This window comes from Sus scrofa, chromosome 6 (genome assembly GCF_000003025.6).
Source record: "Sus scrofa isolate TJ Tabasco breed Duroc chromosome 6, Sscrofa11.1, whole genome shotgun sequence".
Lineage (NCBI taxonomy): Eukaryota > Metazoa > Chordata > Mammalia > Artiodactyla > Suidae > Sus > Sus scrofa.
In genome coordinates, this window is record NC_010448.4 from 118,544,672 (window position 1) to 118,571,534 (window position 26,863).

Consider the following 26,863-nt stretch of genomic DNA (forward strand, 5'->3'; position numbering starts at 1 on the left):
AGTTTATAATGATGTGCTTTAATGTTACGGCATTCTTATGAGTGACAGTTTATCATTTTAGCCTATACTTTAACCATCAATGGATTTTTGTAACTTTTCAAACCTGACTTTTAAATCTGTGCAGAGTTGATTTTTAGCAAAACCTTAAACTGTGAATCTGATAGTTCCAAGCCATCAAAGCAGATGAATAAAGTAGCTTTCTATTCTGTCAATTTCTAAACAATTCTGTAACCATGAGCTAGAAATTTTACTATTGATGTGTCTAATATGCTTTCAGACTCAGATAAACACTTGCCATAATTTTTCTTCCAATGGTGACTACCTTTTTCTAAGAACATGTTATTATTATTATACCATTCCTTCCTAATATATACAAATAACTCCTGGTATCACATGGTTTTCCTTCTGAAGTTGGGTTCCTTCCCAGAGCAGAAGCATTCACAAAAGCACATTTGGAAAGAAAAAGGCTTATAAATTTCCAGAGGAGACTATATGCTTACCATTCAGCCACAGAAAATAGGCCCCTCATGGCCTCAGTTTAATGAGCCCCCAGATTCAGCCTCCTTCAATTCATATACCTCCTTCAGGGCCAGTAGTGCCACCTTGAGTAACATGGAGCGAGCCACCACCTCAGTCCCTGCCACATTCCTGCAGCCCTTTGAAGTCTCTCTTGGCGTGAACATTTGCACACATTAGGCACACTGATAAAGTAACCCTAATAGAAAAGCCTTCCATTTTCTCCTGCTTTTTCCCTTCCTACATCCCAAGGAGTGAAAGGGCCTGAGCAGCAGGGCTTATAAATCCCCATCCTGAATTCAGTTCTTTTTTTTTTTTGTCTTTTTAGGGCCACACCTGTGGCATACGGAAGTTCCCAGGCTAAGGGTCGAATCGGAGCTACAGCTGCCAGCCTATACCACAGCCACAGCAACCCCAGATCCAAGCCTCATCTGCAACCTGCACCACAGCTCATGGCAATGCCAGATCCTTAACCCACTGAAAGATGCCAGGGATCGAACCCACATCCTCATGGATACTAGTCAGGTTCATTACCACTGAGCCACTACGGGAACTCCCTGAACTCAGCTCTTAACAGGAAATTCCTCCATCTGATAAAAAAAGGACTCCTTTGAGATTGTCCATTTTGTCCAGCTCTGAGGCTCTGTCTCCTGTAAGCACGGAGGCTTTTTAGTAAAATAGTAGTCATCCACTTTCTGAAAGATAGGAAAGGATCTTCTCATTTTTTATCTTACCTAGTAATAAAGACAATAGTCCAGTTTAGTCCATGAGTACCTTATTAAAATGTTTAGGTCCTTTTCCTACTCGCACATGGAGTTCGTGCTTAATGTATACTAACTGCAATGAGTTGTGCTTGGCTGGTAATCAGCAGAGGTGTGTCCCAGAGTCTGAAAAACATGAATGAATAATTGAGCCATTGACATTAGTTTCAGCTGAGTGACCACGACTTATTTCCCCACAAGCCGTCCCAGGTGGTTCTAATGGACTGGTAGAAGAGTAGATTTCTCAGACATTGTTCATTAAGTCATAAAAATGAGAATTAGGGAGTTCCCATTGTGGCTTAGCAGGTTAAGAACCTGGCAAAGTCTCCATGAGGATATGGTTTCAATCCCTGGCCTCACTCAGTGGGTTAACCATCTGGCATTGCCATAAGCTGCGGCATAGGTCACAGATGCAGCTCAGATCTGGCGTTGCTGTGGCTATGGCATAGGTCAGCAGCTGTAGCTCCAATTCAACCCTTAGCCTAGGAACTTCCATGTGCTGCAGGTGTGGCTCTGAAAAAAAAAAAAAAAAAAAAGAGCAAGAGAGAAATAGCATTTGACGTAATGTTTCTCTCTATGATCTGATAGGACTTCAGAGAAGGACCACAGAAGCAAGAGGACTGGATACTAAAGTCGTTGACAGTCTTTATAGAATACAAAAGGAAATGTCTGACAGGACCCTTGTTCTCCAAGAGCTTGTTCCAAATGCTTAAAATTCTCTTTTAGAGGGACATTATTTCAGCATTTATCCCATTCTTTGATAGTATTACATTTTTCAAGTTGAATTTTTAAGGATTCTGAAATATTTCTCCCCCTTTTGAAAGGTCATTGTTTAAAAAAAAAATGTAGAAGGAAAAATAGGTAAAATAATACTTTGGAGTTCCCGTTGTGGCTCAGTGGTTAACGAATCCGACTAGGAACCACGAGGTTGCAGGTTTGATCCCTGGCCTTGCTCAGTGGGTTAAGGATCCAGCGTTGCCGTGAGCTGTGGTGTAGGTCACAGACTCGGCTCGAATCCTGTGTTGCTGTGGCTCTGGCGTAGGCTGATGGCTACAGCTCCAAATGGACCCCTAGCCTGGGAACCTCCATATGCCACGGGAGTGGCCCAAGGAATGGCAAAAAAAAAAGAATACTTTTAGAAAGCAAACAATTCACTTTAGCCAACACTTGCCAAAAAAGAACCCCATCATCCATAGCAGGTAGAAAGAAAACAATGACTTGACTCATAATTCCCTCGCCCTCGTCCTTCATCCAGCCTAGCATGTGCTGGTTTTCATCACTCTGGGCGTGGCAGGCTGCGTCCCATAGTTTTTCAGGCTCTCCTTGGGCCTTGACTCGCCAGTCAGACAGCCTGTACCCCAGCCATACAGAATCATCTGCCATTTCCTCGTGCACCAAGTTTTCTTTTCTCCCCGTGAGTCTCTAATTTTGAGTGAAGACACCTGTCCCAGAAAATCCCTTATTGGTTTTCTTAGGGCTGCTGTAACAAATTACCACCTACTTAATGGCTTAAAACAACAGAACCTTATTCTCTCATAGTTCTGGAGGGGAGACGTGTGAAGCCAGGGTATTGGCAGAGCCGTGCCACCTTGGGTCTTTAGGGAAGAATCCTTCCGTGCCTCTTCCCAGCTGCCAGTGGCTCCAGCAGTCACTAGAATTCCTTGGCTTGTAGCTGCGTGACTCCAACCTCTGCCTCTGTCTTCACACGATCTTCCCTCCGTGCATCTGTGTGTCTCGCCATCCTTTCCTCCTACTTATAAGGATACCAGTCACTGGATTTAGGGCCCCCCTTCCCACTCTGGTATGACCTCATCTTGGTCCTTAACTAATTACATCTGCAAAGATTCTGTTTCCAAATAAGGTCACATTCTGAGTTTCTGGGTAACTGTGATTTTTTTGAGGGCCACTACTAGTATGAGTCAGAGTTCCCCGGGGAAAGTGAACCAATAGGATACATCAAGAAAGAGATTTATTATAAGGTATTGGCTGACACAGTTATGGAGACTGAGTCCCCACATCTGTAGTCCGAAGGCATGGCCGGGAGAGTCAATGGAGTAAGATCCAGTCTGAGTCCAAAGGCAGCAGAAAACTACTTATGTCCCAGCTTGAAGGCCATCAGGCAGGAGAGAGAAAAGTCTCTTTCCTTCTATTTAGGCCTCCGACAGATTTCATGAGACTCACCCACACTGAGAAGGGCAGTCTGCTGTACTAAATCTACCAACTCAAATGGTAACCTCCTCTAGAAACACCCTCACAGACACACCCAGAATAATGTTTTATGAAACACCTGAGCACCTCACAGCCCAGTCAAGTTGACACACAAAAAATTAATCTCACATTACCCAGTCCACGCCAGACACACTTCAGAGGGAGAGGTGGGTTCAGTTCCAGACCGCCACTATGGAGCGAATATCCAAATAAAGCGAGTTTTGTGAAGTTTTTAGTTTCCCAATGCATGTAAAATTTATGTTGACACTGTAGCCCATGAATATGCAGTAGCAAAATGTCTTTAAAAACCATGTGCAAACCTTAATTTAAAAGTATTTCATTGCTAAATAACTGCTAACCATCATCTGAGCCTCCCGCAAGTCATAGTAGTAACATCAAAGACCACTGATCGCATATCACCATAGCAAACATAATAATAATGAAAAAAATGGGGGATCTGTATCCAATCACTTGGTATAGAACATGATGGTAGTATGAAAAAAAGAATGTGTGTGTGTGTGTGATGGGGTCCCTTTTCTACACAGCAGAAATTGGCACAACATTATAAATCAATTATAATTTTTATTTTATTTGTTTATTTTTGCCTTTAGTCTTTTTGAGGGCCGCACCCACAGCATATGGAGGTTCCCAGGCTAGGGAACAGCAACATGGGATCTGAGCCAAGTCTGCAGACCTATACCACAGCTCGAGGCAATGCTGGATCCTTAACCCACTGATGGAGGCCAGGGATCGATCCTGCAACCTCATGGTTCCTAGTCAGATTCATTTCCGCTGCGCCACAACAGGAACTTCCAACTACAGGTTTTTTTTAAAGCTTAAAATGTTTCAAGAATTACCAAAATATGACAGATACAAAGCAAATACCTTTGGAAAAATGGTACCTCCAGACTGGCTCGACACAGGGTTGTAACAAATTGAAGAATTTGTTAAAAAAAACGCCATGAAACGAGGCACAGTACCCCTCTATATTCCCCTCTCCAGTAGATTTTCCTGCAAATTTTATCAGCATCACTGTCAAGGAGATTGCAATAGCAGTGATTGACTTAGACCTTTCTTTGAGAACTGCAGTGCAGGCATGGGTAACCATTCTGCCAGCAAAGAAAAATGGAAGAATGACTATTGCGTGGGTAAACAACAAATCTGTTCCATTTCCATATACTTCCTTTTTGTGACACAGATCCATCCATATTAGTTTATGCTTTGTGCTTGCCAGTGACAAAAAATAAAATAATCTCTTAGGCTAGCTTGACACACCAGGGGCAGTCAGACTTCAGAAAGTGTAGATTCAGGGGATCAAAGGTTATGCCCAGGCCCTTGTCTCTTTCCCCTTTCTCATCTCTGTTTTCCTCTGGTGTTGAGTTAATATTTAAGGAGGCTCTATCCATGCAGTGGTGAAGAAAGCCACTAGCAACTCGAAGTATATACAATCTACTCAGACACGGATCACCGAGAAAAGAGCTGGACTCTCTTTCCTACAGGACTTTGGTTGGCTCTTCCATTGGGTCCCATAAATATCCCTATTACAATTCTTATCTCCATCCTTGATTACTCCAGTATGCCAACAGATGATCCATCAATACCTTCCTTATTTATATCCGGAAAAAATCCTCCATTTGACCTCAGCCATTAGTTCTTAGATGTCCAGGAGCTAGTTATTCAGAAACTGAACCACTTCCACAATCAGAGAGTGATCCCACTCTCTGAATCCCATAACCTACCTTTCTAGCCTTCTTGCTCTCATCTCCACATTTGCAATCCTTTGTTGATTGCCGGGTCTTTTGGTCCCAGTACTTTCTCATCAACAGAAAATCTAGGGAGTTCCCATTATGACTTAGTGGGTTATGAACCCAGCTGGTATCCATGAGGATGCAGGTTCAATCCCTGGCCTTGCTCAGTGGGTTAAGGATCCGGCATTGCCATGAGCTGTGGTGTAGGTTGCAGATGTGGCTTGGATCTGGCTTTGCTGTGGCTGTGGTGTAGGCCGGCAGCTACAGCTCTGATTCAGCCTCTAGCCTGGGAACCTCCACATGCTGCAGGTGCGGCCCTAAAAAGACCCATTGCATCCAGCAGGCAATAGTCATGCCATGGATGCACCCACTCCCCTGATGTACCCAGGCTTTTACCTATTAGTTGAGCTTTGCTGGAAACCACACAATGGGTCATGCTGGTCTCATTTTGGACTCCTGACCACCCCTTCATATGTGCTTGCTCCATGACTAGCCTACTATTTCAGCTCACTCTCCTACTCCTCATGAGAACAACCTCTTTTTTTCTCCACTTGTATCAAACCTTTTCTCTATCCTTCATTCTAAGCTCGAAACTTTGTGTCTTACTTCAGTGAGAAGATAGAAACTGTTAGGAACTTTCCATTCCCAAACTTGCAAACATACCTCCATCTCCAGCCTTCACTTTCTTCTTCCTTCACATCCCGTGGCAGTTTCTGCCCACGTGTACTCTGAACCTCATCCCCTTACTCTTTCGGACTGAATACCTTAAGTCAGTCATTTTCTTTCCCCCTCATCAGTCTCCGCCTTGAGTGGACCACTCTCCTCAGCATGTAAACATTTTCTACAGCCTCCTATATTCGAAATATTCCCTTGATGTTATTTCTTTCAGTTGCCCTACGTCTTTGTTCTCCCCAACAAATCCAACTTTCTCCAAAAGAAAAAAATTTTTGTTTAGAGAGGCTGACTTCACTTCCTCGCCTTCCAAAAAAATGTTCTTATTAAGATCATTATTCTCTGCATATTCTGAAGCTTAGTGAATGCTTTCTCTATTCTCATCTTAGCCTCTCAGAAACTTTCAACTCCAAGACCACCCCTCCCTACCTGAAAACCTCCCCTGTCTTAGCTACCACTGAAACACACTCACACATCCTCCTATCTCCCAGACCCAAACCTCTTGGGGGAGGCATCTTGAGCACACTTTTCCATGTATGGTCTCCTTTTCCCATGGCCTTTTAAAAAATCGCTTTGACTTAACAGCTCCCACATGTGTGTCTCCATCCAAGCCCTATCTCCGGAGCTCCAGGCACATATAGACATACCACTGCTTAACCATCTCAGAAACATCCCAGATTCAACCCTTTCCCACCACACACCTCGCCCCACTTCACATCCCTCCACATGTTCCTGCTCCCAGCTTCCACATCTTTGTCAGTAGCACCTCCATTTATTTCAGAATGTGGAGAGTTTTCCTTTATACTCTCTTCTCACTCATCCTCTCACATTCAATCTATGAATGATTCAGAGTTCCTGCTATGGTACAACGGGATCAGTGGCGTCTTGGGAGCACTGGGACACAGGTTCAATCCCCCACTAGGCCCAGTGGGTTAAGGATGCGACATTGCTGCAGCTTCGGCTTAGGTTGCGACTGTGGCTTAGATCTGATTCTTGGCCCTGGGAACGCCAGTGCTGCAGGGCAGCCAAAAAAAGTATCTTTGAATGATTCCTATTAGTTTTGCGTCCATAATATATTTCAAATGTGTCTACTCTGTGTTTCCATTGTCAGTGTTTTAGTCTGGAATCATCAGTCAGCCCCCAGACTGGTTTCACTTTATCCACGCTTGTCCCTCTCCTGTCCCTTTTCCATATCATAGCCAGGGTGCTTTTTTTTTTTTTTTTTTTTTTTTTTTTGCTTTTTTTAAAAAAAAACATATTATGTTATTCTCATTTTAGTTGTAGGAAAAATAGGGCACAAGAGGTTTGTCATGTCCCAGGTCTCAGATGTGTCCTTGGGACTGACTGCCAAAGTAAGGGTCCTTGGCCTCGTGCAGAAAAGAATTCAAGACCGAGCCTCAGTAACGTGAAAGCAAGTTACTGAGAAAGATACACACTCCATAGGCAGAATGCACAGACCTCAGAGGCAAGAGACGGCCCCAAGGCATGGGGTCATCTTGGAAAATTTGAGTTGATGGGGTTGTGAGGGTGGTTAGTTTCCATGGGCTGAGTAATTTCATAGGCTAACTACTGTGGGGACAGGATGAGGCAGGGAATTTCTGGGAATTGGGCCGCCACCCACTTTGGGGCCTTTTATGATTGGCCTTAGAACTGTCATGGCACCTGTGGGCATGTCATTTAGATGCGTATGTATTATAATGAGGATATAATGAGGCTCAAGGGCTCCTGGAAGTAGAATCTTCTCCCATCTTGGGCCTAGTCAGTCCTAACCAGTTTTTGTACCCTGTTTGTTCTTTTAATGGTTGTGTCATTTTTTTAATGGTTTTGCCCCCTGCCTTCCTATCTCATTTGGAATCCTCCCAAAGCTTCCCACTGCCCTGAGAATACGTTAGAGAACCCCTCACATGGCCCACACAGCCCTGGTCTCTGCCAACCTTTTAATGCACTGACCTTCTGCCCCTTACACAGAGAGCTCCAACCTCACTGGTGCTGTATTCCTGGAGTACATCAGGCTCTCACTGCCTCAGGGACCTCACATATGCTCTTCCACCTGCCTGGGAGGTCTCCTTCTCATTCTCCACAGGCTCTGTCTCAAATGTCACTTTTTCAGAGGGGACATTCTTTCTGATACCTCATGCCAAGCATGGACACAGACTTAATCACTCACTGTGAAGCTGCGAATGGTTCTCAAAGCTTTCCTAAAGTCCTGATAATAACAGAGAGGCATTATAAGCCAGATATTTAAAATAAGACCTCAGCATTTTTCTTCCTTGAACCAAGGTCACAGCCTTTAGAAGGGGTCCCATCTTGGCTCCTTCCTCAAGACCCACCTTGTTTTAGAACCTGCTTCCCTTGAGATAAGAATTTCCTTTGACCTAGACCTTGCTCCCCATGTCCAGAACTCCAACACTCATTCTCCCTGAATATAGGCCCCAGACACATCCCCATTCCAGTTAATAACTCATCATAATGAACACAACATTTTTGAGCCACTTAGTTTTTCTGATCTTTGCCATTGTCTTTCAGGCTACGTTATGTATAGCCAATAGGCCCATTAACATTTATTCCAAAAATAGAGCAGTCTCGAAGATAGTCATGAAGTTTGTAGCCTCCCTTAGAATGTGGAAAAAGCTATAGTTTGAAAAGTAACAATACATTTTAAAATCAAGCTGTATATTTACATAGAGATAGATATGCATAGGTAAATAGAAACATCAACTGTAGTTGATGGGATTATAAGTGATTAGAAAATATTTTTGCTTGCTTTTTTTTTAAAATTAGTCTTCAGTGTTCAGCAAAGATTTCATAAACTCTGAAATAGATGAGACAGTGTTTGTGTTTAATACTTTGTATATTATTGCTACAAGGATGACAATATGGGTGGGCAATCCAAACCACAGGAGATAACATGTAATTTAAGGGTTTCCCTCTGCTCAATGTGTGTGAATAGGAGTGTATAAACACATAATTGTGGCCTCTCCAGGATGTCAAGGGTCTTTACATGTACAATGAGTATGAGTGGCTGATATCCTCCAAAAACACTTTCATCTCTGATGAACAATGTAGAATGCTAATGCCTTTCTGCTTTGTAGAACTTTTAAGTAAGTAAGCCACTATTTTGATATATCAGGATGTATTATTTTATATATTTTTTAAATTTGATATATATAATATTATTTTGATATTATATCCTGAAGTCTTACCTGCCAAAGCATACTGTGGTGCCTGAAAACACCTGCTCACCATTATTTACATGCAGATATCCTTTCAAACACTCAACTGCCTCCCTCACAGGCTTTTATGCCACTTCCCTTCCTGTGCATTGTTCACCATATTATGACTAATGGTCTCTCCATTTCACATTTCACTGTGAAGCCATAAAAGAAATGCAGTGGCCTGATGAAGACCTGACCAGTATGAAGTGAGGGCTAAGGATAATCCCTCCCAGAAGGGCTCCAGTGAACCCCTGGGTATCCTGCATGGGAACCCCTGAAATATCAGGTGGGTGGCCCTGCTGCTGCAAGATTTGCCACCATAGTCACCCAGAAGGGTCCAAAATGCCCCAATTTCTTTGTCTTATGAATCGATTTCCATAAAATGTGTTTAACAGCCATGTGAACTTTTTTCGTTCATTCCAATCATGGAATTCATTCAAGTGTGTATGTAGAATGGAATTTCAGATATTAGTTTTTTACTCATCTCAGTTAATTCATTATTCGCAATAATGGTTTTTCTTTAGTATTCTTTTTCTCTGACTCCCTAAATAATGTCGCCATGTGTTCCTTTGAACCACATAGACTTCTCTTTTAATCTTTCCCCCCAAATCACCTTGTATCCTTTTCCAACTGTTTGTGTTTGTTTTTCCAAAATAATTTATTCTCTATAGTCTTGCCTTAAATCCCCCCCGCAACTTGCTTTATTTTCTCATACCCTTTATTTTTACCATAGTTGTCATTAGTAATTTACTTTTTCTCAGTGCCCACAAGGTCCAGAACATGGCATTTGCTTCCTGGTCTCTCCATCTCATTGCCTATGATCAATATCCTTGTACTACTGGAGGGGCAGTTTCTGTCCACCTCCCCCTTCACCTCGTCGCCAATCACTTAATTACATGTCCTTTCCCAGAGGCAAATTCCAAGGGAAGGGAGAAACTCAGTAGCTTCTATCACTCCTACGTCTAATCTTGGTCACCAAATATGCTCCCAGAATTTGGTGTTGCAAATATGCATCCTTCTGTACAGCTTTAGGATGCCTGCTGTGTGGACATATTCTGAGAGCCCCAAACACAAAATAGAAGAATCTGGGAAAACACCCATAATATCCCAAAAGTAAATGCTTTCCAAGCTTAGGGCACCTTGAATGGGTGGTTTTTGCCCCCTCAATTTTGTGCTTAAATTGACCTAATTTAAATTACCTGTCTACTCTCAATTCCATTAATTATATTTTTTTCTTATGTATTATATCTACAACTCTATTTTCCTTATCCGTAGTCTTATCTGCCCATCTAGTTATCAGCCATTTATATTTCTTTGCCTATATCTAATACTGTAGGTGCTTTTAAGAGGCATCGAATATTTATTAAATTAGAATAAGGCATCTAATTTTAGAATAAGTCACATGAAATAGACTGAGAAAATATAATCTCTGTGTACTGTGTACTCACACTAAGAAAATGAATTATTTTATGAGTGAGGCCTCAGGAATCAGCCTGTTTCCTTGACTTCACAGGAAGACTTCATTTTTAGAGATGTTCTTCCCTTTTCCCTCTAGCTGAAAAATAATATATCCTGTCAAATGGAGACTTCATCATGGCTGTGCAAACATAACTGAATGTACAGGTTATGAGACTGTCAAGGACCAGACACACATTTATCCCCCTCCCCCCGTGAGTTACCTGATAATCTGTCACTCGAATCATACAGCTCTTCTTTTATACAAAACCATAGAAGAACTCAGATACCATCAAAGAACTCTGCCTCATTTTATACCAATTCGAACTCACTGAGTATATAAGTCTTCTCAGTTCTCTTGGAATCCTCCTCCGTCTTGTTCTCAGGACAGATTTTAGTCTAGGAGAATATATGCTTCTTTTCAGTATCCACTCTACTTTGCTATCAGTGGAAGGTGGCTTTAGAGATACTGCTGTGTGGATTGGCCCTGACAGAAAAAATAAAACCAAACCAAAAAAAAAAGAAAAAAGAAAAAAGAAAACCCAGTATCACCCATTGCCAAGTACCTCCCATTGCTGCCTTGGGCTCCTAGTACATTCGTGGAGTTTCACAGATGGTACCTTGGGAGGGAGCATCTCAGAGATGAAGTGTCATTTAGAATCAGCATGGTGAAATTACAGAAAGCTAAGTGGACTCACAAAGAACCCCAGTTTCTGTTCCAGCACCAGAAGAATTTGTGGTAGAACTTTGAGCCAGCTCTTGTACCTCACTGAATCTCAATTTTTAGTAAAAGGAAGTATTATACCAAATCATATATGTCTGGATCCAAAAATTCTATGCTTAGATTTTTTTTAAACCCAATAATCTCTCCTCCTCCACAAAAATCTATTCTAAGGAAATAGCCTAAGATATAATCCAAAGTTTATATACAAAGGTATATCACTTATAATGAGAAACCAGGAAAGATTAAAAATTTATTTAAAAACAAGATAGTTAAATAAATTCTGATACATCCAAATAGAAGAATTTTATGCAACTATTATTTTACATGTCTTTTATTAAGCAAAGAAAGAAGTATTCAAAAGTACCCAAGATTTTTAATATGCAAATTAAAGAAATACATCAAAATGTCAGTATTGGTTACCTCAGATAGTTGAACTTGCGTGGTTTAAGGTTATTTCATACATCACATTTTTAAACTTCTCTATATTAGACATGTAGTATCACCTTTTAGTGGGAAAACAGACAAGTGTAACTTTTTATTATTAAGTTTGAAGACCAAAACTTATTCTGGAAAAATCCAGAATATAACTGTGTAATTATGAGTTTCAAAGAGATGAAAAACACACAAACAGAAGTTTGGGAATAAATTTGTTTGAGTAGGGCAAAATGATTCCAGGTTTATAGGAAGTTATCTTTAGGTTACCATCAATTTCAGAGTGCTATTTAAGTGCAAATATTTAAAAACATTTTTTGTGATGTGTCGATAGTAGAAAAACACAAATCTTTACTATTTATAGCAACATAAATACAATACAAAAGAGGAGTGCCTGTTTTGGAAATATCTTAAGGGTAAAATAGAATATCTTGATATTGAGTTATATAAATTGAAGTAGTCTTATTCTTTCATAAGGAATTTTCATGAATAGAATAGATACTAATCCGATTAATATTTTTTAGGTCAGCTGCTCAAAGCAGCCCAAGAAACTCTGTGCTTGCAAAAATTGTTCACTAGATCACAATCTTTTTTCTGTTGCTAAGTTTTCTTACTTGATTTAAGCCAGCACCCTCCAATGAAGCACTTTGTGGTATTATAAAATAAATAACAGTTTTAAAATATGACCTGAAAAAAAAAAAATCACCTTTGCTGAGGTTCAAATCCTTTTGTCTTGTTTTAATTTCATTGACGTTAGCAGCTGTTTTTTTGTAGCTAGGCTGCTTAATTCAAGCTCCTGACCTCTGAGCCCATGTTGTTACCTCAAGTTTGTGGGAAATTAGGTGCCCTCCCATCTGAAGAGAGAGCAGTGAAAGCAATGAAGCAAATAACCTTGTAAACTCCCTCTCATGTCTCCGCGCCCAGGGCTTGGCAAATCTGACTTCCTGGCGTACATTCTGTAGCATGATGTCACAAAAAAAAAAAACTGTTTCTCTTTCGGTGATTGAATTCTTCATGTAAAATTAAGTGGGTCACAACAGCACAGATTATGTTACAAATTTTGTTCACACTGAGGGAGAGGTTAATCTTAACGTTTGCAAAAGGGGATTTAAAACGTCATGGCACCAAATATACTGACATCTTAGAGAGAGACTCAAACAAGTCACTTTAATACCTCACAAAGGATGTTTGCTAATCATATTAAATGCTGTGGTGGCAGTACACATTAACTAGATTAACAACAGGATCTTAAATTTAGAAAATGAAGAACAATTCAATATTGTAACCAATCTGTGGGAGGGAAAAAAAAGGCACGCAATAGAGACTTCCCAAAAAATGAATGCCAGCGGTGAGTTTCTGTTCACACAGCCACACATGAGAAGAGTTATGAATTATTCAAATTGTGATTCTATTAGTTTCTTCTTCATCAGCTGTCCTGCAGAGGATTAGGGGGTGCTGATTTTCCAATGGAGGCACTTCTGGCCTGTTTGCCTGTCCCCACCTCCGTTACATGCTTTATTGGATGGTGTCATCATGCTACACAACACTTAAGGATTTTTCAGAGTTGTAACAGTGCCAAAGCTATTTTAATCATCTCTACCGATTTGTTTGTAGTTTTTTTTGTTTTTTTTTCCCCAGCGTTAGAGAAATCTCACTGTGTGCAACATTCATTCTATTCTTTCTGGCAACTTCCTGAAATGGAAGTTTTTCTCTCCCACTTTTTTTTTTTTTTTTTTTTTTTTTTTTTTTTTTTTTTTAACCCCTGGCTGCTTCTTTGCACTATAAGTCTTCAAAGGGATTTTGATGCTAATTTTCCAGTGCAGTTGGCTTTGGTGTCAGGTAATTTCCTGAGTTAGATGACTGTGGAGAAAAAAAAAAAAAAAAAAAAAAAAACCCAGCTAAAAGTCTGAATTGGTGAGCAATTTACAGCCCTTGTTACAGATCAAGGTGACCTTTTAAAGACTACTTACTCCAACATTGATAAATTGTTTAAAATGTGATCTATGTGTATAATTTCTGATCTGGAGCTCTTTGTGATAAAAGTTCTTTCTACCCTGTTTTAATTTGGAAAAAAAAATCACTCATAAATAATATACAGAGCATTTCTTGAGAATCCAATATAAGTATCAACATAAACTGTTTTCCTTCATGTGTTTTTCTTTCATATTAAATAAATCTTAATTGACTACCAAGTTTAACACTCTTCCCACAGTTGATTTTGCCCTGGGATTGCATATAATTTTCAGACTGGTTATTCCCCTCTAGACGGTTTGTAGGGAGGAACAAACAACCCTAAGTATTTGCCTGAAATGATCTCTATATTCATGCTGTGTCATTACCCAAACTTATACTAGGAAGCAAATGATTGATATTGTGTATCTGGTTGAAAATGACAGTTTTATCAGCAAAAGAAAGTGAGGTATCAGTGAGCTTTCTCATCCCTCTTCTTCAAAAACCATAAACAGCTTTACTAAATAGTACTAGAAATGATTTGTTAAGCATTTAGTATATTTTAAGCTCAGTGCATCCTGCTTCCCTTGAACTATCTTATTTAATCCTTTTTCGTAACTCTTTAACTAGGGACTTTACAGGAGAGTAACCCGAATTTAGAGAGGTGACGTAATCTATCCTAGGATCACAGACTAGCATGGGTGTGAGCCGGGTTACACACCCATGTCTGGGTGGCTCCATGGCTGATCTTCTTAAAAGCACTGAGTTCCTCTTGCCTGACTCCTTTTCAGTGTGGAATATTAAGGGAAAATTTGTGCAGTCCCCTTAAGGGTTTAACCACGGGTTTAACCACAGGTTTATCTTTGAACACAGTGTTGGAGGAGCCGAGGTTTCCTCCACTGCACTAATATAAAACATTCATTTCCTGCTTTATCCATTCAAGAAACAGCCACCGAGCCCTCCACTGTGCCAAAACAGTGGCTAGTTACTTGGTATAGAAAGATAAGTCATGCATGAAAAGATGCATAGTATCACTAATTATTAGAGATGTAAATCAAAGCTACAATGAGGTATTGCCTTGCACTGGTCAGAATGACCATCATTAAAAAGTCTGCGAATAGGAGTTCCTGTCATGGTGCAGTGGTTAACGAATCCGACTAGGAACCATGAGGTTTCGGGTTTGATCCCTGGCCTTGCTCAGTGGGTTAAGGATCCGGTGTTGCTGTGAGCTGTGGTGTAGGTTGCAGACGCGGCTCAGATCTGGCATTGTTGTGGCTCTGGCATAGGCCGGCAGCTACAGCTCCGGTTAGACCCCTAGCCTGGGAACCTCCATATGCAGCAGGAGCAGCCCTAGAAATGACAAAAAAGACACACACACTCACAAAAAAAAAGTCTGCAAATAATAAATGCTGGAGAGGGCATGGAGAAAAAGGAACCCTCCCACACTGATAGTAGGAGTGTAAACTGGTGCAGCCACTGTGGAGAATAGTACAGAGATTTCTTGAAAAACAAAAAATAGTTACCCCATGATCCTGCAATCCCACTCCTGGGCACATATCCAGAGAAAACTCTAATTTGAAAAGATACATGCTTGCCAATGTGCTAACAACACTATTTACAGTAGCCAAGACATGGAAGCAACCTAAGTGTCCATCAATAGATGAACAGATAAAGAAGATGGGATATATATATCAGATGGGATATATATATCAGAATATTATTCAGCCATAAAAAGGAAATCCTGTGAAATTGGATTGTTATGATCATTATACAACTACAGATGTGATAAATTCATTTGAGTAATAAAAAATAAAATAAATAAATAAATAAAAATAATAAAATAACTCCATTTTCAGCAACATAGATGGATCTGGAGATTATCATACTAAGTGAAGTAAATCAGACAGAAAGACAAATATCGTATGATGTCATTTATCTGTGGAATCTAAAAAACAAAAATCACACAAGTGAACTTATTTACAAAACAGAAATAGAGACACAGACATGGAAAACAAATTTATGGTTACCAAAGGGGAAAGGGGAGAGGGAAAAATTAGGGATTTGGGGATTAATAGATGCACACGACTATATAGAATAGGTAAACAACAAGGACCTACTATATAGTGCAGGAGACTATACTCAATATCTTGTAGTAACCTACAATGGAAAAGAATCAGAAAAGGAATATATATATAAAATATATATATGAAAACAGGAATTGCTTTGCTGTATATTGAGAGTAACACAACATTGTAGATTAACCATCCATCAGTTTTTTTAAAAAGATGAATAAAACACCATATTCCCTTCCTAGGAGTGTCCATATCTAAAGAGAGAAGATAGATACACAAACAAATTATTATGAGCTAAAAGCCAAATTTGGGAAGTAGCAAGGCTGCAGAAGCAGTGAGGGGACACTGCAAGGCCTAGGAGACAAAGCAGTCAGTGGCTGGAAGCAAAGCACGGGATATCAATGAACGAGGTCCTTGGTGGAAGAGGGAGGAACAGCGGATGAAATGAGGTGAGGCCCCAGTGGCCCAAGACTCCCTTCATCAGCCTTCCTTAAAGTACTGGGAGTAAAATGAAGGTGACTCTTTACATCTTAATTATGTAGCCATTGGTTTGGGGGTCCCAGGATTCTTTGAAATTGTTATTGCCCCAACTCCAAAATCTCTACCCCTAATAAAGAGCCCCCAAATATAATTTGTTTGGTTCTTGTGGGCTGTGTCATCACAGATCCAAATCTATTAGCACTTTAAATACAACTGAAATCTGATCTGTTTAAATAACAAACACAGGGTTTTGATGAAAAGAAAATAAAGAATTTTATCTCCCACCTCTGAGCTGTGATTAGAAGTTTGCCCTAGAAAAGTACTTTGAGACTAGTCCTTTATATACTAATATAATGTTTTCAGAATCTGTGGTGACTGAATCATTTAATGTATTTTTAAAAATATTTTTCCATATGCTATGAGATTAATGCTGCACTTCCTATTGAGTTAGTAGCTGGCATTTCAAAATATTTGGTTGGCAGACATAGTAGATAATGATCAGTATTTCAAGGAATTAGTGGCAACTTAAAAATCCATATAAGTATTTCAATAGTCAGTTTTAATGTTCTGAGAGCCCTTTTATGCTTTTTATCTCTGCTATTCATTTTTCTTTTTCTTTTTTTCTTGTTCATGAAGTTGAGTCAGCAACAGAAACATATTCAAATTAGACTTGTCATACAGAAAAAAAAATCTGACTTTGTCAGGGTGGGTGGAGGGGAAAAAGCAACTTTTTGTCAGTCTTTTGTATTTCAGCAGCTGGATTCATCGCTACCATGGTAACGGACCACATGATGAGGTGTATTAGATTGCTCTGTGTTGAGCACAAGGGGGAAGAATGAACACAGCGTTTTATTGAAGTTAAAGGTTACTTTGGAGTTTCTTCTGCGGAAATGTGTAAGGTCAAATACTATAGCTTTCACCTTATGTAGTACTTTAGAGGAAGAATTAGGGGCATGTTGCTGCGTTTCACTACAAAACCAGGTAAGGTTCAATTGAATCTATGAAACTGGCCTCTTACTTCTTCTGTTGCAGTGGCATAACTTGTCGGGTAGAATTTCACTGTCACCTCCACCCCCACCCCGACATGGGCACAGGACAAATTTCTTCTGTCTCCCCTACCCCAACGCCCCCACCTCCAATTTCATCTGTTTTTAATCTGAAAGTCTGAAACGCTGTGAATTTTTATGGTTCTAACGAAGTGTGGGTGAGGGGGTGTGTGCAAACACAGGAAGGAAAACTGGAAAGGAAGTAACAAGAATGCTGTAATTAGCGTCTTCGGATCAGTGTAAAACCGAGCAAAGTATTTCCTTGTTTTCTTCTTTGAAAATAGTCCACTTTTCTTAGAGGACACCTTATGAGTGGCATTGGTCCAGCGCTGCTTGTCTCTTGTATTAAATGAAGCAGAAGTTCTCCAGCATGTTACTCAGTGGATTTATTTTATCTGGGCTTCTATTCCTTTCTTCCTATTACTACCAGCCTCATCCATCATGGAGAGTTTGGTTTTATCTATAATTTTTACAACAGATTTAATTTCCATGAATACTCAATCCTTTCAGACCTTGTGGTCGTCTGTGTCTTTGAGGATTTAAAAATAAAAGTAAATACAATACGGGGTAGTAGAAAATGAGCTCTTCTGCTTGGAGGCTGGTAAGAGCGAATGTAAACAATTCGGTGTGGCTCCGCGAAGCATCAATTCCCAGAGCATGGGAGCCTCCTCTTTGCATTGCTTACTTAGCACCCTAGCAGCTTGCTTCAAAAGGGGAGGCTTTGGTATGCGCAGAGCAAGTGAAAGAGGAAGACAATTTCTTTTTGAATAACCGGCTTTGGTTTCTTGTTTGTGGTTTCTGCTGATGTGCAATGTTTAGCTTTCTCATAAGACATTAGGGTTTACTTTCATTTTTTAGTTAAGAGCTGACCTAGGCAACTTTTTGTCTGTTGGAACAGCTTCAGAGAGAAAACCTAACTAAAGAGTAGTAGAACCCATCGTCATTCACGTGTATTCGCTGTCCAGTATTCACTGGAGTGTTTTCATATAGGAGAGGCTTGTAAAAATACTTTCTTAGATGAAAGCAATTTATTTGCCACTAATTGGCACTGAGTGGGATAAAAGCCAATCAATTATCCAAAGGTTAGTCATATACCACTCTTTCTTCAAAAAGGGACACTTAGATTGTTTTAAAGTTGTTTATGCTCTGTGATTTTCCTTGCTATTTTCTTAGTCTCTCTAGTTTTCATATAGTCAGGCTGTTTTATAAATTTGAGCAAGGAGTCGTCATTATTCAGAACAAATTTTTTGTGATGACTGCAAATAAAGGGAACTATTTCCATGATAACAAATATAAAAAGCATTATAATAGCACATTTGTAACATCTGTAAAATGTCCATGCGTGTAATCAAATTTTCTTTCTTTTTTCCTTTGGTTGCTTTGAATATAGAACAAGGTATGGGCATGTGCTCTGAATCAAAATATTTTCACAAGCCTAAGCTGTGATTACTCAAAAATAATAGTTACCTATTACCAAAAATCGGAAGTCACCAAGTGAAAGATAGTACCTGTTAAGATATTTTAAAGTGCGAAATTCTCAATCCTGGTAGTACCCGAGGTAGAAAGAGGAAGAGAGAAAGACAGACACAGAGAGAAGACACAAGGAAAGGAAGGTAGACAAAAAGTAAAGATAAAAATGTGAATGCTTAACCAAGCTTTCTTCTTTCGCTGGGCACAAGAATGTGTTAAATAAACCTCTGTATACAAAAGAAGAGAGATAGTGTAGCGTGGGTGAGATGGAATTTGCTAGCATTCCACTATCCTATGTTTCCACTACATAGTAAAGCATGGATAGTTCCTTTTTATTAACTGAAGTGAAAACACATTCCTATAGTTGAATTTGTTTTAGTCACTGTTTGGGCTAAGGTATCAGCTAGCTTAGACATTAGAGCTAAAAGTATGTAAAAATCAATATATACCCCCTTTCTGTGACTTTATGCACCTGACACTAGGTCATATGCACATGTCGAATTTCAAGGTTAGAGTAATTGGGAGGCCCATAAGATGGAAGCACCTTTGAAATTTTATTTTTTTTAATCAGAATCTTATATATTTAAGGTATACAGCATAATTTGATGTACAAACATGTAGTGAAATGATTACTACAGTCAAGTGAATTGGCATAGCCACCTCCACCATTTACCATTTTGTGTGTGTGATGAGGGCACCTGACATCTACTCTCTTAGCAAACTGGTATTATAAAATATACAGAATTAGTAACTGTAGCCACTAGGCTGTGCATTAGATCTCTAGACTAGTTCATCCTGCCTTGTACCCTTAGACAATATCTCCCTGTTTCCCTCACTCCCTGGTAGCCATTGTTCTAATCTCTGCTTCGGTGCATTCACCTTGTTTAGACTCCTCAAATAAGTGAAATTATACAGTCCTTTCTGTGTCTGGCTTATTTCATTAATGTCTTCCAGGTTCATCTATTTTGTCACAAATGGCAGAACCTTCCTCTTTTTTAAGGCTGAATAATACTCCGTTGCATCTATAAGCCACAATTTCTTTATCCATTCATCAGACACTTAATTTGTTTCCTTATCTTGGTTATTGTGAATAATGCTGCAGTGCACAGGGGAGCACAGATACCTCTTCCAGTGCAGATTTAATTTCCTTTGGGAAATCCACTCAGAAGAGGGATTGCTGGATCATATGGTAGCTCTATTTTCAAGTTTTTTAGAAACTTCCACACTGTTTTCCATAATAGCTATATGGAACCTCCTTTTGGAGTTGATGTGATACTTACATTCTTAGAAAGTGAGATAGGTTTTGATGTTCTTGCCTTAACTTCAAAGTTTTTCAGAGATGTTTTTGTCAACCCTTATTTAATCACACTTTATTGTTAATTTTGAGTGAATAGGAGTGTTTCTTAATATTTTAGCTCTAATTACTAGAATTCCCTAGCCTCTCAGACAGATAGCTAATTACCTGTAAAAAATTACCTCTACTAAGGAGATAGATGTTCAACAGTCATGGTAAAGAAGAATCATATTGATTATTATAACCTCTTCAATAAAATTAATGATAATTTTTGGACCCCACGGTACTGTTTCTGAAATAGATGAAGATCAAGACAATGAATGATGACAGTATCAGCTAGATATTCCCCTTTTAAGAGGTGCTATTTTTAAACCTATGACTTTATTAAAGTGGATTTTTTAATTGACAACCAGGTGATTTTTTTTGTATGAAAAGAATTGGACTCTTTTAAAAATATTCAAATATTTCAAATGAAAAAAAGTAATGGTCCCATGATCATGATGATGTTAATAGCAATAATGATTAATTCAGAAAGAAAGAGACTTTATTAGAAAGCTCTGTGCTCAGTATGTAGTCAGAGGCCAATGTTTTTAGAAAGAAATTGGAAATTCCTAATAGGTGGTATGATGTTCAGATATTTACTCCCAACCTTAATTCTATTAATAACATTTACAAGTCACTAACAGTACATGTGCTCGTTATGTTCTTCTCAGAGCTTATTGTAAAGGATGTTGACTTTGTTCAATAAGCAATAGAGGCTTTCATCAATAATAATTAAACTTACCAGAATTGTACAATATGTGAGCCAGTATCTGATAGGAAAAGAGTAAACATATTACTAGGAATGAACAATTTGTTACATTTTTAATATATAAAAAGGTACAATCAACTGGTTTCACTTTCATGCTAATATTAGCTTAAAATAATTTAGAATGATATTATAATTCCCCTCTACCTCTCATGCACATTGTAAACTGTTCACTATTGACATCATTTAGATGATTTAATTATCATCTAAATTTTTAAATTATTTGTCTTAAATAATGATATTTGATGTCCAAAACTTATTAATTTGGGTTCATTTGGGGAAAAATTATACTCAGAAAAACCACTTCCTCTGCCTCCACTCACATGGGAAAAAAGAAAAAGCAGATTAATGATCGATGGGCAATTCCATTATAAAATGTGGACCCGGAGTTCCTTTCATGGCTCAGTGGAAACAAACCCAACTAGTACCCATGAGGCTGCAGGTTCAATCCCTGGCCCCACTCAGTTGGTTAATGATCCAGCATTGTCGTGAGCTCTGGTGTAGGTTGCTCAGATCCCACGTTGCTGTGGCTGTGGCATAGGCTGGCAGCTGTAGCTTTAATTTGATCCCTAGCCTGGGAACTTCCAGACGCTGCAGGTATGGCCCTAAAAAGCAAAGTAAATAAATAAATAAATAAATAAATAAATAAATAAAATGTGAATTCATCAAAGTAGTAGAAGAAAATATAGGACTTGAGATAGAGAAATATGCCTTCAAAGGCAGAAGCCATAAATGAATGGTTATATGAAAAATTATTACTTTTGGAAAATGCTATAAGCAATATCAAAAGACGACTAGCAAACTAGAATCAATATTTGCAACGCACATGAAAGAGAAAAGTTGAGTATCTGTCATATACAATGAGGTCTCATAAATCAAAAAGAATGAGAACAACACTAATGATTTTGAGACAATTTTTTAGTGCAGTTTTAGGTTAGCAACAAAATTAAGGGAGTGGTGCAGAGATTCCCCATACACTCCTCCTTCCCCCACTGGGATAGCCTCCACCATTATCAACATCACTCACTAGAATTGTACAAAAATTTTTTTTTACCAAGGATGAACCAATATTGACACATAATAATCACCCTAAGTTCATAGTTCACTTTAGGATTCACTCTTGGTGTTGTACATTCTATAAGTGTGGACAAAGGTATATATCCACTGGATATACATATCCACTGTTACAATACACAGAGTATTTTCACTGCCCTAAAAAACCTCTGTGCTCTGCCTATTTATCTCTTCTCCCCCCCACACACCCCTCACCCACCATATCTTAAAAACCACTGATCTTTTCATTGTCTCGATAGTTTTGCCTTTTCCCGAATTCCATATACTTAGAATCATACAGTATTTAGCCTTTTCAGATTGGTTTCTTCCACTTTCTAATATTCATTGAAGTTTCCTCCATATCTTTTCATGGCTTGATAGCTCATTTCTTTTAAGCACTAAAAGCTCATTTCTGTTGTTTGGTTGTACCACAGTTTATATACCCATTCACTTACTGAAGGATATCGTCGTTGCTTCCAAGTTTTGGCAGTTATAAATGAAGCTTCTATATAAATATCTATGTGTATATTTTTATTTGGACATAGTTTTCAGTTTTGGGGGTGAATAACAAGGAATATATTTACTGGAACATGTGGTAAGAGCATGTTTATTTTGGTGAGAAACCACCAAACTGTCTTCCAAAGTGGCTGGACCATTTTGAGGTTTTTTGTTTGTTTGTTTGTTTTTGGTTTTGTTTTGTTTTGTTTTTAATTTTTAATTTTTTTAATTTTGGGTTTTTTTTGTTTTTTTATATATAGTGATTTTTATTTTTTCCATTACAACTGGTTTACAGTGTTCTGTCAATTTTCTACTGTACAGCATGGTGACCCAGTTACACATACATGTATACATTCTTTTTTCTCACATTATCATGCTCCATCATAAGTAACCAGACATAGTTCCCAGTGCTACACAGCAGGATCTCATTGCTAATCCATTCCAAAGGCAGTAGTCTGCATCTATTAACCCCAAGCACCCCATCCATCCCACTCCCTCCCCCTGCCCTTGGCAAACGTAAGTCTGTTCTCCAAGTCCATGAGTTTCGTTTCCGTGAAATGGTTCATTTTGCTGTATATTAGATTCCAGATATAAGTGATATCGTATGGCATTTGTCTTTCTCTTTCTGACTTACTTCACTCAGTATGAGAGTCTCTAGTTCCATCCATGTTACCACAAATGGCATTATTTTGTTCTTTTTTATGGCTGAGTAGTATTCCATTGTATATATACACCGCATCTTCCTAATCCAATCATCTGCCAATGGACATTTGGGTTGTTTCCAAGTCTTGGCTATTGTGAATAGTACTGCAATGAACATGTGGGTACATGGGGTGCATGTGTATTTTTCAAGGAAAGTTTTGTCTGGATATATGCCCAAGAGTGTGATTGCTGGTTGTATGGTAGTTCTACGTATAGTTTTCAAGGTAGCTCCATACTGTTCTTCATAGTGGTTGTACCAGCTTACATTCCCACCAACAGTGCAGGAGGGTTCCCTTTTCTCCACACCCCCTCCAGAACTTGTTATTTGTGGTCTTATTAATGATGGCCATTCTGACTGGTGTGAGGAGGTATCTCATGGTAGTTTTGATTTGCATTTCTCTAGTAATCAGTGATGCGGAGCATTTGTTCATGTGCTTGTTGGCCATCTATATCTCTTCCTTGGAGAATGGTCTATTCAGGTCTTTGCCCATGTTTCCATTGGGGTGTTGGCTTTTTTGCTGTTGAGTTGTATAAGTTGTTTGTATATTTTAGAGATTAAGCCCTGGTCAGGGTGTCATTTGAAACTATTTTCTCCCATTCGGCAAGTTGTCTTTTTGTTTTCTTTTTGGTTTCCTTTATTGTGCAAAAGCTTGTCAATTTGATTAGGTCCCATGGGTTTATTTTTGCTCTTATTTCTTTTGCTTTGGGAGACTGACCTGAGAAAACATTCGTAAGGTTGATGTCAGAGAATGTTTTGCCTATGTTCTCTTCCAGGAGTTTGACGGTGTCTTGTCTTACATTTAAGTCTTTCAGCCATTTCGAGTTTATTTTCATGCATGGTGTGAGGGTGTGTGCTAGTTTCATTGATGTGCATGCAGCTGTCCAGGTTTGCCAGCAAACCTCACTGAAAAGACTGTCTTTTTCCCATTTTATGTTTTTGCCTCCTTTGTCAAAGATTAATTGGCCATAGGTGTCTGGGTTTATTTCTGGGTTCTCTATTCTGTTTCATTGGTCTGTGTGTCTGTTTTGGTACCAGTATCACACTATCTTGATTACTGTGGCTCTGTAATATTGCCTGAAGTTTGGGAGAGTTATGCGTCATGCTTGGTTTTTGTTCCTCAGAATTGCTTTGGCAATTCTGGGTCTTTTGAGGGTCCATATAAATTTTTGGATTGTTTATTCCAGTTCTGTGAAAAATGTCATGGGTAATTTTATAGGGATTGCATTGAATCTGTAGATTGCTTTGGGTAATATCCCATTTTTACAAAATTAATTTTTCCAACCCGGGTGCATGGAATATCTTTCCATTTCTTTGAACCCTCTTTAATTTCCTTGATTAATGTTTTATAGTTCTCAGCATGTAAGTCTTTTACCTCCTTGGTCGGGTGTATCCCCAGGTATTTGATTTTTTGGGGTGCAATTTTAAAAGGTATTGTATTTTTGTATTCCTTTTCTAATATTTCATTGTTAGTATACAGAAATGCGACTGATTTCTCAATGTTAATCTTATATCCTGCTCCTTTGATGAATTTGTTGATCAGTTTAAGCAGTTTTTGGGTTGAGTCCTTAGGATTTTCTATATACAGTATCATGTCACCTTCATACATTGACAGTTTTATCTCTTCTCTTCCTATGTGGGTGCCTTTTATTTCTTTTGTTTGTCTGGTTGCTGTGGCTAGGACTTCCAATACCATGTTGAATAACAGTGGTGAGAGTGGGCATCCTTGTCTCATTCCAGATTTTAGTGGGAAGGCTTTCAGCTTTTCTCCATTGAGTATTATATTTGCTTTGGGTTTGTCATAAATGGTTTATTACGTTAAGGTATGTTCCCTCTGTACCCACTTTGGTAAGAGTTTTGATCATGAATGGATGCTGGACTTTGTCCAATGCTTTTTCTGCCTCTATTGAGATGATCATGTGGTTTTTGACTTTTCTTCTGTTAATGTGGTGTATGACATTGATTGATTTACATATGTTGAACCATCCTTGTGCACCTGGGATAAATCTCACCTGGTCGTGGTGTATGATCTTCTTTATGTGTTGTTGGATTCAGTTGGCTAAAATTTTATTCCTGCCAGCAATGAATGAGAGTTCCTGTTGCTCCTCATCCTCCCCAGCATTTGGTGTGGTCAGTGTTCTGGATTTTGGTCCTTCTAATAGGTGTGTAGTGGTATCTCGTTGTTGTTTTAATTTGCATTTCCCTGATGACATATGATGTGCACATTTTCCACACCTATTTGCCATCTGAATATTGTCTTTAGTGAGGTACTCATTTGGTGAGGTATCTCATTTGCTGAGGTCATTGGCTCATATTTTAACCAGGTTGTTTGTTTCCTTATTGTTAAGTTTTAAAGACTTCTTTGTATATTTTGGATAACAGTCCTTTATCACTTGTATCTTTTGCAAACAGTTGTCTTCCAGGCTCTGACTTGTCTTATTTTTTTGATATTGTCTTTCACAGAGCAGGGCTTTTAATTTTAATGAAGTCCAGCTTATCATTTATTTCTTTCAAGGATCATGTCTTTGGTATTGTAGTCACTAATTATTATTAAAATACCTTCAAATTAAACAAACACCATTGGAATCTTTAGCAAATTAGAAGCCAGAGGAAGAGAGGGAGATTATGCCCAGTGATAGAGAGATATGAAAAATGTGAACTTTCCCTGGCTGCTATTGAGAGCACAAATTTATACAATGGGGGGGGGTTAACCTCAAAATGTAGCAAAGGTTTTAAAAATTACACACCCTGGGACCCAACAGTTCTACCACCAGGAAAATATCCTAACAAAATAAGGAGTCAAACTTCAATACAGGGCATTTCATTGTTGTGATGTTTATAAACAAGGGCAATCATTCTGAAAAAAAAATCTGAAATGTGTAACACACCAGCTTCTGCTTCTGCTCTGATAAGTGTAAAGCTATAGAATGTCATAGACACGGCTCTGTGATTACCTAGAACCATATCTGCTCCACCACTCTATTTTTCATTTAGAATGTGTATAGGTAGCATAGGTGTAGAGAAAAGGGTCTTGGCATAGACTCAGAATGCTTGGGTCCTGCTGCGGCTTAGGTGAGTTCATCAAAGTATGCAAATATAAGACATCACTAAAATACTAACGTTAATGGGTAGAAAAGTGTGTGGATCCCTCTATCCACATACATGCATTTTTCTTCACAACTGATTCATGTACTAACCCCAAACTCCCAGTCCATCCCACTCCCTCCCCCTCCCCCTTGACAAGCACAAGTCTGTTCTCCACGTCCGTGACTTTGTTTCTTTTCTGTAGGTAGGTTCATCTGTGCCATATATTAGATTCCAGACATAAGTGATATCATATGGTATTGGTCTTTCTTTTTTCTGACTTACTTCACTTAGTATTAGACTCTCTAGTTCCATCCATATTGCTGCAAATGGCATTATTTACTTCTTTTTTATGACTGAGTAGTATTCCTTTGGTATATATGTACCATATCTTCTTAATCCATTCATCTGTTCATGGAAATTTAAGTTGTTTCCATGTCTGCACTGAACATAGGGGTACATGCACTGAACATAGGGGTGCACGTATCTTTTTGAATGAATGTTTTGTCTGGATATATGCCCAGGAGTGGAATTGCTAGATCATTTGGTAGTTCTATATTTAGTTTTCTGAGGTGCCTCCATACTGTTTTCTATAATGGTTGTACTAATTTACATTCCCACCAACAGTGTAGTAGGTTCCCCTTTTCTCTGCAGTCTCTCCAGCATTTGTTATTTGT

General features: G+C 38.9%; 1 protein-coding gene across 37 annotated transcripts in view; it reads left to right on the forward strand.

Moving 5' to 3' along the window:
* The window catches only part of DTNA (dystrobrevin alpha), a 420,448-nt gene that overhangs the window by 211,603 nt on the left and 181,982 nt on the right, over window positions 1-26,863 (forward strand). For 2 of the 37 annotated variants that reach the window (XM_021096246.1, XM_021096247.1), the window contains exon 1: window positions 15,938-17,214. The exons of 30 other annotated variants lie outside the window; for them this stretch is intronic. The gene's annotated coding sequence lies outside the window, so the exon portion shown is untranslated. Of the gene's footprint in view, window positions 1-15,927; window positions 17,215-26,863 lie in introns of those variants that run through there. 5 more of the 37 variants (XM_021096232.1, XM_021096234.1, XM_021096256.1 and 2 more) reach the window with 5 other exon arrangements.